General features: G+C 41.1%; 1 protein-coding gene across 1 annotated transcript in view; it reads right to left on the bottom strand.

Moving 5' to 3' along the window:
* Positions 1 to 13,063, bottom strand: part of TOX2 (TOX high mobility group box family member 2) — a 254,047-nt gene extending 240,984 nt beyond the window's left edge. Inside the window, exon 1 of the mRNA XM_083618793.1 lies at positions 12,946 to 13,063. The gene's annotated coding sequence lies outside the window, so the exon portion shown is untranslated. The remainder of the gene's footprint in view (positions 1 to 12,945) is intronic.
* Between the last annotated feature and the right edge of the window lie 1,087 nt (positions 13,064 to 14,150).

Below are 14,150 nucleotides of genomic sequence, written 5' to 3'. Positions count from 1 at the left end.
TGAATGTCTACCATGATTGGCAGCAGCTCTTCAGGATTTTTGAAAGGGTTTTCTCCCAGTCCAGCTCTGGGATGCTGGGGACTGAATCTAGGACCTTCTCCATTCAGAGTAGAAGCTCTGCCACTGAGCTATGGTGCTTTCCCTCTCTTAAAAGATAGCCATCACGGATCTCAAGTGCAACCAGCTGTATGCTAAAGTTGTAATCCATCAGTTGAAGACCAACAATAAGCAAAATAGAAGTCACTGCATCTTACTTGTAGTGTAGCACTGAAAAGAGACAAACAGCCCCAGAATAAAATCAATGATTCCAAGATCATGGGATCAGTAGTGCAACCTTCTGCCCTGCCAGTCCCAAAGGGGACCTGCCACCACTGCGTATACAGAGCTGGATTGAGCAATTGTCTGAATCAACATATGGCAACTTCATGTGCTCCTTAATGACCTTTAAGGTCCTTTCCAGCTCTGTGATTGGTTTTCTTTCTTATAGCACTGATCTACCATGACTGCAAATTGTCCTGTGCTTGCAAAGTTGTTTCCCCAGAGTGGCTGGGAAAACCCAGCCACATGGGCGGGGTATAAATAATAATAATAATTATTATTATTATTATTATTATTATTAGCAGCAGCAGCAAGGAGGTGCTCAAGATAAACCCACAGGATGTGTGAACATTAGGGGCAAAATTGGATCATGGCCCTAAAACAGGCTACCTTTATAGTTGTGACAGGCTAGCATAATTTTCCTTCTGAAAAGTCCACAGAGCTCTATCAGACATTTCACTTGTCCTTTCTTGACAGGATAAAAGACACTGGGCCACATTATTTCCTCTGGTTTGAGAGGTTGTCTGGCATTTGCTCATAGCTCACATAAATCTGGCAGGAGTGATTTCTCTTATTTGAATGTACTTGATGTCGAGGATTTAAAGATTACCTTCAAGTATTGGCCAGCTACTGCTAGCCTTGATACTTGGCATTCATCATTTATGAAAGGCTATTTTCGCTTTCTAGGCCCAGTATTAACCCACAAACAACCTTTCTTGGATTTTGAGATGTTGTCAGTCATATTAAAAACTGCTGTGGTAACATTTTAGGTTTGCTAGAATTTTACAGTAAAATCTATATCTCGCATTTTCCATCCTATACGACACCCTCAGGTGTCACAAAAACAAAAACAAGAGACTAAAACCATAAAACAATCAGCAGAATAATAAAGAGCAGCAAAAGTTAACCAAAGCTCAAAACAAATAGATCAAATTCAAAGGGCGTTATCATAAAAAAACTTACCTAAACAGAATGGGAAGAGTTAAGCGTTCCACTACTATCAGCTGCCTCTCCAGGGCTAAGACATTTTGCTGCCTGAGGCAAAGGGCAAAATGGCATCCCATGCACTCCCATTCCACTTACAGTCAATTGAGTTGAATCTTACTTCAGTACTGGCAGTGAGACAACATTTTTCACAGGCTAGCAGAGTGGGCACAGGGCAGGCCACAAAACACACAGTTTTGTGCTCCAACATCCTGACTCCCAGCATCTGTTGCCTGAGGTGGCCACAGCACTCTGCCAAATGGTAGGGCTGGCCCTACAAGTCTTCTCTTCAAACACATATCCCCAGCAGCATAGGGAGATGTGACCATGCACGCTGACTCTGCGCACAACATCCTCTCTGTACTTGGTGTGTCACTCTACCGCTGACCTTTGCATGTTTAGTCAGACCATTTGCCCATGCAGCCTTCTGTGATTACCTATAGGTCTCTGGAGTTTCAGCTATGGGTTTGTTGCAGCCATACTACCTGAGATTATTTTTACTGAAGATGCCAGGGGTCAAATCAGGGACCATGTGCTTTAGTATTGTGCTAGGAAGGTCAGTGCAGTGCAGTCATTCCAGTGGAACCAGTCTAGCACTCCTGCCACTGTGTCCGCAATACCACAGCCTCCCCACCATGTCCCTCACCCTCTCCCTTCTGACAGGCAGCAGCAGCACCCTCCCTTTGCTGGGAAGTTAGGAGGGTGGTTCCACCCCACCAGGCAAACCACTGGTAGGGAACCCTCAAAAATAGTCCCATATGTGGCCATTTGTCATGGCTGCTTTAGCTGAGATTCCTGCATTGCAGGGGGTTGGACTAGATGACACTTGGGATCCCATCCAACTCTACAATTATACGATTCTATGGTTCTATGAGTACGCTTCAGTTACTCCGTAATTTTAGCATTGTTGGAAATGACTCTGTGTTGAATTAGATGTGTTCCACAACATATTGGAGCAGAATTTTCTATGTACTTGCACGGAAGTGGTATTTTTTTTGCTGGCGCACTCATGTATTTCTAACTCAGATGTGAATAATTCCTAAGCTGCACATCACCCTCTTCCTTAGATTACTTCACGGCCTCTTGCATTAAACAAATCTGAAGTTTCTAGGCCAATCTATGTTTTAGATATGATGTGAGAAAAAAGCATTAGGCAACTCTTCTAAACTGAAATAACACTTACTTTCCCTAAAACTCATTCCTTAGAAATGGCTTTTCCGGTTTGCAGCAGAACCTACCCTCAACTATTCATCCGGCCACTACAGATCTCACCTGTGCAATCTGAACTACATCTGCCCTTTTCATGAGCAAGTAGTTCTAAAAGTTCACTGTAGCGCCTTTACAGCAGTGCTATGTTAAATGGCCATTTAAAGCCATAGTTTAGATGCAGTGTGTCACCTGCATGCAGAACGTCCCAGGTTCAATCCCTGACATCATCAGGTTGGGCTGGGAATGTCCACTGCAAGACTGGATAGATAACACTGAACTACATGGACCAATGATCTGATTCAGTATAAGGCAGTGTTCCTAAAAATCTGCCATGCCACAGAACTCAAAACACTCAGAACGGACTTCAAGGCTGACCAAAACCCTTGTTTTTATCCCTATCTACTCGGTCCCTGCTCCTGCCAACCTAGCAGTTCGAAAGCACGTCAAAGTGCAAGTAGATAAATAGGTACCGCTCCAGTGGGAAGATAAACGGCGTTTCCGTGCGCTGCTCTGGTTCGCCAGAAGCGGCTCAGTCATGCTGGCCACATGACCCGGAAGCTAAACGCCGGCTCCCTCGGCCAATAAAGCGAGATGAGCGCTGCAACCCCAGAGTCGGTCACGACTGGACCTAATGGTGGGGGGTCCCTTTACCTTTACTCCCTGAAATAGAGCTTTCGAGTATTTTACCCTGATGCCATCTTTAAGCACAAAGGATCAGGAAGGAAAGGAAGATCACGTGTCAGAAATGAAGCAAATACAGGATTTGGGTTGGGGCAACAAGACCAGGTCCTTCAAAACAACTCAGGGAGCAGCGCTGCACAGAAAGAGCTTTAAATAAATCAGACCAGAGGTCATACTTATGCCAGTCAGGATTTCTCATGAAACAGGTGAATTGCTAAGCCAGCTGATTTGAGGCTCAGTTATTGCAAATTGTAACTGAGCCACAATGCTTAGATACTGCTATATCACAAGAGTTACACAGAGGGAGTCCACTTCATCCACAAACATCACAGCTCTGTAGGGCTCAACTGAACAGAAATCACATATCTATAGTGTGGGATTGAAAATAGCAAGCCTTACTGAAAATTAAGCAGAAAATTATTTCTCTTAACTCGAGGTGAACTGCAAGGTACCCTTTAAGTGACTGGATTGGGTAAAGATCAGATTTATTTATTTCATAACAATGAGGCACTTCCCTGGAAATACCACCAATGTTTAATTTTAAACATAACATTGTGGTATCTTTTTTATATTTCCTCTAGACTTTTGTTTAGCTTAATAGCTAAAGATGCATCTATAATATTTATTTACTTCCTTTATTAATCACTTTCCAGTAAACATCCCCAGTCTAATCATATAACACACAGAAATACAATTTCTAGGCCAATATGTGTTGGTGGTTAGAAAAATGCTTGCTTCAATTAACATTGAGGGCCTCTTAGGGCTGGTGGCTACTAGCTAATCTGGAGCTACACACATCACCTGCTTGTTTGGGCAGTGGAAAAATAGTTTGAAATGTGAAGCTGAAATGTAGCCAACAAAGGAGGCATAAGTTTATTTGTTTGTTTTAAGATGGAGATTTTCCAACTAGATCGAAAGAAGGAACTGAAAAGGGATTTGAAGGATACATTGTATGATGAAAAGTCTACCTCATTGTCTAGTTTGTTTCATGTGCTTCTTCAATCATAATGATAATTATATAATTACTGTTATTTCTATCTGTCTTTGCAGGGACAAAGTAATCCAAGTATCAAAACTTTCCACACTTCCAGCCTAGCACCAAAGAACTGGAGTAAAAGCTGAGTACAGCATTCTGCAAATGCAGTCCAAATTGCCGTAGCTACATGCCTGCAGTCATTAGTTCAGCTGTTTTATCCAGAAACAGAAAGCTATCATACCAGCATTGTACACTAGGAGAGGGTTAACTTCCTTCTGAATGCAAAATGCCCTCATGGGAATGGAATGTGTAGTGTTTGTAAGTGGCTGTGCCCCAGAATCCTTTGAGAGACTTCTGACTACCGAATGTTAACAATCAGTATTATTAAAGAACAATTGATGGCCTGTAACCAAACAACAGAAACTAATTACTGGAAAACTTTTATTGTACTTTAATTACTGGGCCTCTTTGTCAATTAGCAGGAGAGAGAGGCAGAGGGAAAGTGAGAGACTCATTTTATAGTAACAATAAATTTTCTAGAACCACAATCATCAGCTGCTGAAAAAGTGAGTCCATTAATGCATAATATTAAGGCATCAGCCTAACTAACAAACAAACGTGGAATTGCTTTAACAAATAAACACTCCATGGAACATAATAATTTATTCTCGTGGTGCCAGTGCCATCAGACACAGTTGCCTTATGTTTCAATCTGACTTTACCACTGTCCTGATGTATTGCTTCTATGAACATTTCTGTTTTGAATCTTGCAAAAGACACTGAACTTAAGGCTGGAAAAATGAGAAACCCAAAAAAGGGAAAGTGACATACCATTTCATCCCTTGTTAAACAACAGCACTGCAAAATTCAAAGAAGTGCAAATTTGAAAATATGGCTATATTTTGGTTTGCATATTGTATCAGGAATGGCGGTGTAGGCAAATTTGTCTTTAAATGCAAAATGAATTGAATTTCTTCCCCATTTTTAGGTGAGTGTAAAGAAGGGGGCTGGATAAGAGTGCACTCCCAGGTATGGGAGATCAGGATTGGAATAGGCTTGGACAATGCTGCTGACCAGTCATTGGGCCTTGTGTAAATAGAACACTTCCCCCTGTCTCACATCCTGCCTGGACCAGTTTTGGCTTCCTGAGTACCCCTATATCTGAGTCAGTACTGTAACCAGTCTTTTCATGTTTGAGGCCATATTCTCCACCCTTGGGCCTCAGTATCACAGAAATTCCAAAGAAACATCTTTTCTGTGGGAATATGCTGTTTTAAATGTGCACTTTATGTTTGACTTCCGTTGGTAATGTTTTCTTTTGAAATGTTTAAGATAATTTCTTGTGTTGAATGAACATTTTGTAGTGGACCTCCTTTGCAATGTTTTATTTAAAAATCTTTAAGGTAATATTTTAGTTTCCTGTTAATTATGTTGCTTTGAATGTATACTTTGTATTTGACTTTCTCCAGCAATGTTTTATTCTGGCTTGTTTTATTTGATGTTTTAATGTCCTGTAGACCATTTTGAGATTTTTCCTTAAAAATGTACAAGCAGTATAGAAATAAAATGAATAATAATAATATACTTATGTAAGACGGGACATGGGTGGTGCTGTGGTCTAAACCACTGAGCCTCTTGGGCTTGCCAATTGCAAGGTTGGCGGTTTGAATCCCCGGAACGGGGTGAGTTCCCGTTGCTCTGCCCCAGTTCCTGCCAACCTAGCAGTTGGAAAGCACACCAGTGCAAGTAGATAAATAGGTACAGCTCTGGTGGGAAGGTAAATTGCGTTTCTGTGTGCTGCTCTGGTTTTGGTGTTCTGTTGCGCCAGAAGTGACTTAGTCATGCTGGTCACATGACCCGGAAAAACTGTCTGCAGACAAACGCCAGCTCCCTCAGCCTGTAAAGCGAGATGAGCACCGCAACCCCAGAGTGGTCTGCGACTGGACTTAACTGTCAGGAGTCCTTTACCTTTACCTTTTTATGTAATATAAAGCCAAAGTTAACCCTGTACTGATGAATATCAGGACACTTCATTTATGAATGTGTATAGCTACTGAGTATAGTCATTGCTCTGTTTCACCCACCACCTAGAAAACATGTCCTATTTTTTCAAAACGAAAAGAAAATATTGCATAATTTTACCTGTTAATAACTTTAAATATATCACAGTTATTATGTGGGGGGAAATGCACTAACCCCTGTCCCAGCTGCCCCTGGTGCAGGTAACCTTATTGCCCGCCTCTCATTAGGCTCATTACCATTGTTCCTTGGAGGGTGTGTTTATCTCATTCCCCACCCCTGGCTAAAATCTGCTATGAGTACATGGAAAATACTGGCCTCCTCAAAACGGCACATAAAAATGAAAGTAGTCCATTGGCACTGCATACAGACACATGATCTTGCCCCAGAGTGATCAAAGAGAATAGGAGGGGAAGCAACATATTTTCAGCATGTTCAACATACACTAATGACCTGAATTTGTGGTTGCACTGGGATAAGGAAGTGGCAAGTAGCTTATAAATTTGTCACAGCCTGTCTTATTTTATATTGCTTGAATAGATTGGGTTTTGAGCAATCGGGAGAATCCAGACTAGTGCCTGTAGGTGAATTTAATAAGAACTGTAATCTATACTCTCTTGACACTTTCATACATACATGATGATGCACAGTAATAGTGAATCCTATAAAGATCAAACCAAACCAAATAGGATATAAAGAATTTCTCACGGGGCATTTAACAGACAAATGAGGTGCAAATACTTCAAACCCAAACTCCTTTGAGGATTTGGTTAAGACCAAGTTGCTTTCTTGCATGGTGTGTGTACACACACCTATGTGTGTGTATCATACCTATAGTTAGGTAAGGTACAAATTCTGCAGAGTAATTTACACCCCCTGCATATCAGTCATGGTTAAACCAGGAAAAAAATCATAATGCAAACCAAATGGATAACAGAGAGCAGTCATATAGGAATGACTGAATTAAGTCACTGCCTGCCTGTAGCATTGGCTGCCTAAAGAGTAATGGGATGCTTATTCAGGAAAGATGAGAATGATACAGATCTGTATGGTAGCAAGGCAGGAGACATCTGTGTGCACCCAGTCCAAGCCAAACTACCTGCAAGTGATTCTTCTCCCCCTTATTCTTTCATGTAACCACTTTCCCCTTTATCCTCATCCAAATTGTCTACCAGCTGCAGTAGTTTGTTGTCAATTGAAAAGGTGACCAGTTCTCCAAAATGTAGTCGTGGTAAAAAGCAGTCTTAGGGAAAGATGCAGGCTTGTGTTGCTTGCCTGTAGTGAACCGTGGAGTGATGCTAACACATTTTTAAAAATTGTGATTTATTTATTTTTAGCAACTCACAAATACGGAATGAGCAAAAGAACCAGTACCAGTAAAAGAACATTTACGAAAAAGGGAGGAAATATATAAAGAAGGGAGGGAGAAGGAGGTGTGTCATTGTATTTTAGGCACATGGATTAAATAAATATATATATATACATTAAAGTTATGACTACCGAGCAGAAGTCTTAAGAAAAGCTGGCCCAAGGTCTTCATGTTTGCCTTTGTTATGATCACAACTGAGATAGATAGGTTCAAGGATTGGAAATCATTAAGCATAACTATGGTTGAAAGGCAAGCACAGGTACACACAGCAGTTTTGCTTCACCTCCAGTGAAGAAAGCAAGCAAGGAGCATTAAGCCAAGAACATGCTCACAGCTTGTTTGGAGAGAGGCAAACCATGAGCCCTGGCTTGGATGTAATGCTAAACCAAACAATGGCTTAGCTCCCAGTGGCGCAGCAACAGAAGGAGTGGGGAAGTGACCTAGCCACAATTTTTGCCCCTCACATTGGCATGCTGCACATTCACCTTTAAACCATTGTTAGCCTTAAACATGGTTCAAAGTGATATCTGATCCAGGCCACAGTCTTCTCCTTCCAGTGCTGGTTAAAACTAGCACAAATGCTGAGCCACGGACTGAATTCTGCATGGATCTATTCTCAACCTGACACTGTTTGTGAAACAGCATTTGCCGAAATACAAAGTGTTTGGAGTAAGGGGTTTTCCGCCATTGTTTCTGTCTTTTTTTATGTTAGCAACAGGGATGGGCAAATCTGTCAATTTTAGTTTCTCTGCATCTCATTTTTCCAATCTTAAGTTCAGTTCTCCACATTTCCACATCAGTTTAATTTTTTAAAACCCTCGTGAAAATTCATCATCCTTTTAATGTGAACTTCTCCTAATATACACATTTTTATTTCCAATTTTGTCCAATATGCACATTTTTGGTAAGTCAATTTTCCTTGGTAAAATGCATTTTTGTGTGTTATTTTCATTAACACATTCCTTTTTAAAGCACTCTTTACCCTAGTGTAAATATTTTTGTACAAATTATTTGGCTGAATGATTGCACTGCACAATTTAGAGAAAGCGCAGTACACATTATTTAGGAAAGTGCAAATTAGGTAGGTTCTCTTTTAAATGCAAACTGGATCAAATTTCTTCCCCAACCCCTGGTTAGCAATTGTCTCACAAAGTTGAACAAATGTACATTGGCAGCGGCCACACAGCAGATAGACTCTTCCTTGCTCAGATAGACTCTTCCTTCCTCATCACTCCCCTCACTAACAGAAACTTCCCTTTTCACCAAAAGATGTTACCACGGTAAAGTCTACCTCAAATGCAGGAAACGTGTTTCCTGCCCCCCACAAACCTTCAGTACACTATAGACTTCCCTTTGTAAAGATCTTTAATGACGACAAGTACTCAGGGCAGTACTTTTGTGTCTGATACAAAAGAATAAAAACTATTGAACTATTTTGTGGCAGTAGGATTCATCTGGCCTTTTGGTCCTTTTTGCCTGATTGTGGCGTCTCCCCACCCCCACCCCCTTCCTCCCTCTTATTCCAAGATGAATGGATTCATTCCCTTGTGAAGTTCCAGACCACACATAACAAAACCACTGAAAATCACTGCGACAGCTACATGCTGCTATATCACGTCCATATCTATAAACAGATGCTGGGTGCAGCATTTACCTGTTGGATTATGGAAACCCATCTCACCCTTCACTTTGTTTTTCCACAGCCCAAAGTATTTTTTGTAAAGAGGAAAAGCTGGTAAGTTAATCTCTCTCACATAAAAATGATAAAACCCACTGTCAACAGTAATGGCATGTAACAGCTACCTGTGGTACCACCTCGTTTCAAAAATGACATGACCGTGGGAGTGAGCTAGTTTCAAGACCAAATACATAGGGAGAATGTGCTCAGGGGAATGCACTCCCAGTGGGCTGGTTCATCAATCAACAAACATCATTTGATTTTCTGTACATTTGTTTGGGATGCATTTAATGACTGGCAGGTGACTGTGTGACCCACTGGAAAACATTGCACCTGCAACGATGTGTTCATTTGCACTTGATGTGCATGTGTGAACGAGACCAGACAATGCTGGAGGACTATTGGAACATTTAAGTCAGCATGAGCATCTGCAAAGAATCCTATGCACCACATACTACAGGTTGAGGCCAATGCAGGGTTATGCTAGCTCCCAGTCTGAGCTTCAAATGGTATCAAAGGCAGTTTGAGTGCCTTTCAGTGGTGAGCAGAGTGGACTGGAACTGTCATCCATGTGCTGCTGGCCTCCAGGCTGGGTTACTGCAGTGCACTCAATGTGGGGTTTCCCATGATGTTGGTCCATGCAAGATGTGGTGGCTCGACTGCTTCCTGGCACAGGATATTATTAGCCTACCAGGCTAAGTTTGCTGTGCTGGTTTGAGTATTTAAAACCTTATACAGTTTGGTGCCAGGATTCCTGAAATATCTTCTCACCACTTATATACCCAAATTGATCACTGTGCTCCGCAGATAACATCTTATCAGAAGGTTGCTTCTGTACATTATAGAAATTGGGCCTTTAGCATTCTGGCGCCCTGTGTTTTAAAATTGTCTTCCCTTGAATATTAGACAAGCAGCATCTCTGCTGTCTTTTTGGTGCCCACAGAAAACTTTCCCCTTTCAAAAAACCTTTTAAGTTGAGATCTTTCCCAGTCTGCATCTGCACTGGAATTATTTTTAAGATTTTAAAAGATTACTTTATTTTTTTAATCACTTGTTTACTGCCCTGGGCTCCTTGCAATGCTATTCTCTGGCCAAATAACGTGTCACAAAAATGCATATGGTAAATATTGTTTTTTTTAAAAAATGCATATATTGATGAAAATATACAAAAAAAATTGAATATATTAGGCAAAACCAATTTGCAAAAATATGTATATAAGGGCAAAACCAGATCCTAAAATGTGTTTATTAGAAGAAATTTGCACTATGCTGTTGAATTTCCATGAGGACTTTAAAAAGAAATTGCAAATTGATGCAGAAAGGCATGGAACTGAACTGAAGAGTGGAAAAATGAGAGATGGAGAGAAACCAAAAATGGCAGATTTGCCCATTTCCCTCCCTTCATTGGTATATATGAATATTATTATTAATATTATTAATTAATATTATTAATATTATTAATATTACAAATTTATAATTTATTAAATTCGTATACTGTCCTATACCCATAGATCTCAGGGCAGTTCACAACATAATAAGGCTTATCTCTTTGAATAACCAACCTTAAATGATTGAGGTACAGTTAGCACCAGATAGCATACATGTATTGTAGTTAAACCTCCTTGGAGGAACATATAAGATTAATACACAATAGGCATATTCAAAGTTTCATAGGACAAGAAACAAAGGCGGCTTTGGTAGCCCCACTTTTTCACTGCTACACCTTTTTTCTAGCCACATGATGTCAGCAGCTTCTGGAAAATCCTGCACTGCACACAACCAGTGCAGATGGCGGTCGCGATTTGTGTTCTGGCACCATTTGGAGCCTTGGTTTGCATCCTGATCTAGGGATAAGAGTTATGAGGTGCAAGAGCTAGTCTCATCTGTCCTAAATCCCCGGGGATATGTAGCAAAGGGCCTCATCCTGTTAAAACTAAGCCGCAAAAGAGCCTCCATCCCACTGGTTTCCTCCCATTGCTTATCTTATCTGATTAGGCCAAGAATCTCTATTATCCTCAGACCCCCTTCCCCAAGTACAATAGAACCACAGTGTTTATGTGTTATACTCTATCTTGTTTCACAACCTGGATATTTTTAGGTGAACTCTATAAACTCTAGGATTAAGTACATAGTGCTTAATGGAACTCCCCCTCCCCTTTGCTCTCTAATGTCAAGTCTCATACCCCTTGAGCCAAAGCAATACTGTTGAATCAGACATTTTTTAAAAAAATATGCTTCTACCCTCCCCTTTGCTCCCTTCTTTTTTATGGTGCAGGAAAGGATCTGGTTAGTGTAGTCTGGGAATATAGGAAAGGCAAACACCTGCCTTTGTACAGTACAGGGCAGCTGCTATTGTTAGGTCAGAATGCTGTCTGTGGCTGTATGGACCAATAGTTTTATCTCCTCCTGGAAGGAAGGTTTCTGAGTCTTATAGCTAAGAAGTCACAAGCTTTCCTTTTTGCTTTGCAGAATTTAATTTTCTTTATATTTCTGAAGTTCAGCGGGTGAGTGCCATCGCTTATGTAGCCAAAACAGCTTTGCCCCTACTCAAGAGGGTGGAATCGGCAGACGCTGAGAGACCCCAAGGTTTGTCAAAGTACTAAAATCTTTAGAGCAAATCCCAAGGGACCCCAAAAAACAATGCAACGAAAACTGTGTGTATTCAGTGGCCATGGCCATTGGGGGTTGGGGTGGAAAAGTGAGGGGGAATGTTTTGTAGGAGAGGGGAGCATGGTCAATGGCTGATTGGCTGAAGCCATGAACAGAAGCTCCCTGTAGCAGCCAGCCTACATTGCCAAGTTGGCTTCCTAACGCTGCTCCTGCACCACACCCAGCTTCCCCTCCCAGTCTCCGTAACCAAAAAGCAACACAGTCCTATCCATGCTACACTGCCAGCCACTACTGCAACATTTCGTTGCAAGTTCCATTTGCTCTTCGGAATACATAAACTATTCTGTGCCTTTGATCCTTCGATCCCAGCTATAACATGGAAACAACTCACAACCCCTGCAGCCAACATTTCTCCAGGAAGCCTAAGGCAGCAACACAGGGTTCCAATATGGTCTCCCATTGACCCAGATCTACTTAGCTTCAGCAAGTTCACATATGTCTTCATACCCTCAACATGGGTAAAGGCTACATTTCACATTATTTTGGAGAAGTCTGTATGTGCAATTTTAAAACACTACTACTACTACTACTACTACTACTACTACTACTACTAATTATTATTATTATTTTAACATTTTATCCCACCTTGGTATCAAATAGATGAAAGAATAACAGTATTAAATGAGGATGGAAAAAGGTGAAACACAAGTAAACTTTATTCACATATGTACCATTGCTGTTAAAGCTATTAAAATTTGATCTCCCAAAGAAAGCCAATTTAAATTTCAAGATCAATGATGTTTCACATTCAATATATGTGAGCTGAGAAACTACACTTTGTTTTTCACATCCCACTTACCTGCAAGTAAGTCTAACTGAACTCAGTGGAATGTGCCTCTTAGTAGAGATGTATAGGATTGCATTGTCAACCAATTATCAAAATGAAAGTTAAAGGGCAGCTTGAAACATTTCAAACTGCAACTGTCACCGTTGCTTTGGATGACACATTTTGCATGCAGTCCACATCTTGTTAAAGTCAATGGCAAGTCTAATGGATCTGGATTGCACAGAGTGGTACCAGAAATGTGGAATTATTCTTACCTGAACATACTGAGGAAATCAGATGATCTCATCTTGACAGGGTCATAGCAATTAGAAGATTAACTTACGGAGGTCCAAAATGCAGGGGAGAGGCTTTTTTCATTTTCTTTTTAGATCTAAATGCTATAAGCAATTCATAAAGCAACAGGCATTACATTACTACACAATAGAGCAGCTCAAGATATTCTGCAAAAGCAGACTGTTCCACTGGCACCCAAAAATTACAGATTCAGACTCTTCCTACTAATAACAATGTTACCTCATTAAACACTAACCTCCCCTTATCTCAAAAATACTGGAAAAACACAAGACCCAAAATATTCAAAAATCCACTTTTTATTATAATGCCCTCAGAATAACAACTCACAATACAATTCTTCAGTTTTAAAGGATGGGAAATCTCTCACATCTCTAATACAAAAGAATGCATTAGCTCCTGTCCGTTCTGCATGTTATGATCTTTGATTCATAGACAATTCTCTCTCTCTCTCTCGCTTACGTATAACATGCTTGTCTGTCTTTACCCATTATGGAAGTTCTCCCACTTGCTCGGGCCAAAGGGTGGTGGTGGAATGTTTGGCAAGGGCTTGTGAAGTTTGCTGCAGTGCAGTGGTACAGTTTTATATTTAACCTGAGCTCCACTGGTTCATCCAACTTTCCTCCTTCCAACTCCATCCCATTGTTGAAGAACTGCCATATTATGAGGGTTATATTTTCTTGGCAATATAAGATGGGGGTTTGGGGGTTTGGGGTGCTTCTGATATATTCCTCTCCCTTCTCCCTTTTTATTAGTTCTTCCTCACCCCAGGGTGAAGGGGAGGGTTTTTTCTTTAGGAGGCCTTCAGAAAGCGAGGGCCCCCACCTTTTGGGGTGCTTCCTCTGCATTTATTACATTTCCCTGGCATAACACTCCTCAGGGCTGTCCGCATTTCGATGAAGCCAATGCTGGGGCGATTCTTCTCCCTCCTCAGGCGCTCGGCTTCAATGGAGACCCATTTGTAGAGGTTCTTTACAAAAGAAATCATTATCCCTTTGGCCTTGGTGGTCATGTACATGTTGTCCTTTCGAAGTTGTTGCAGGGTCTTAGAATCATTCAGGGCGGGGGAGTTCGGCTTCCTTTTTCCAACTTTCTTGACCGGCTTTGGCTTTGCCTGCGCTCCACGTCTGAAATGGCACGTCTTCTTTACAGGCCGAGGCTTCCTGCC

This window comes from Podarcis filfolensis (assembly GCF_964270895.1).
Source record: "Podarcis filfolensis genome assembly, chromosome: 6".
NCBI lineage: Eukaryota > Metazoa > Chordata > Lepidosauria > Squamata > Lacertidae > Podarcis > Podarcis filfolensis.
Note: the sequence above shows the minus strand (reverse complement) of the source record. Positions and strands in the feature narration are given on the sequence as shown.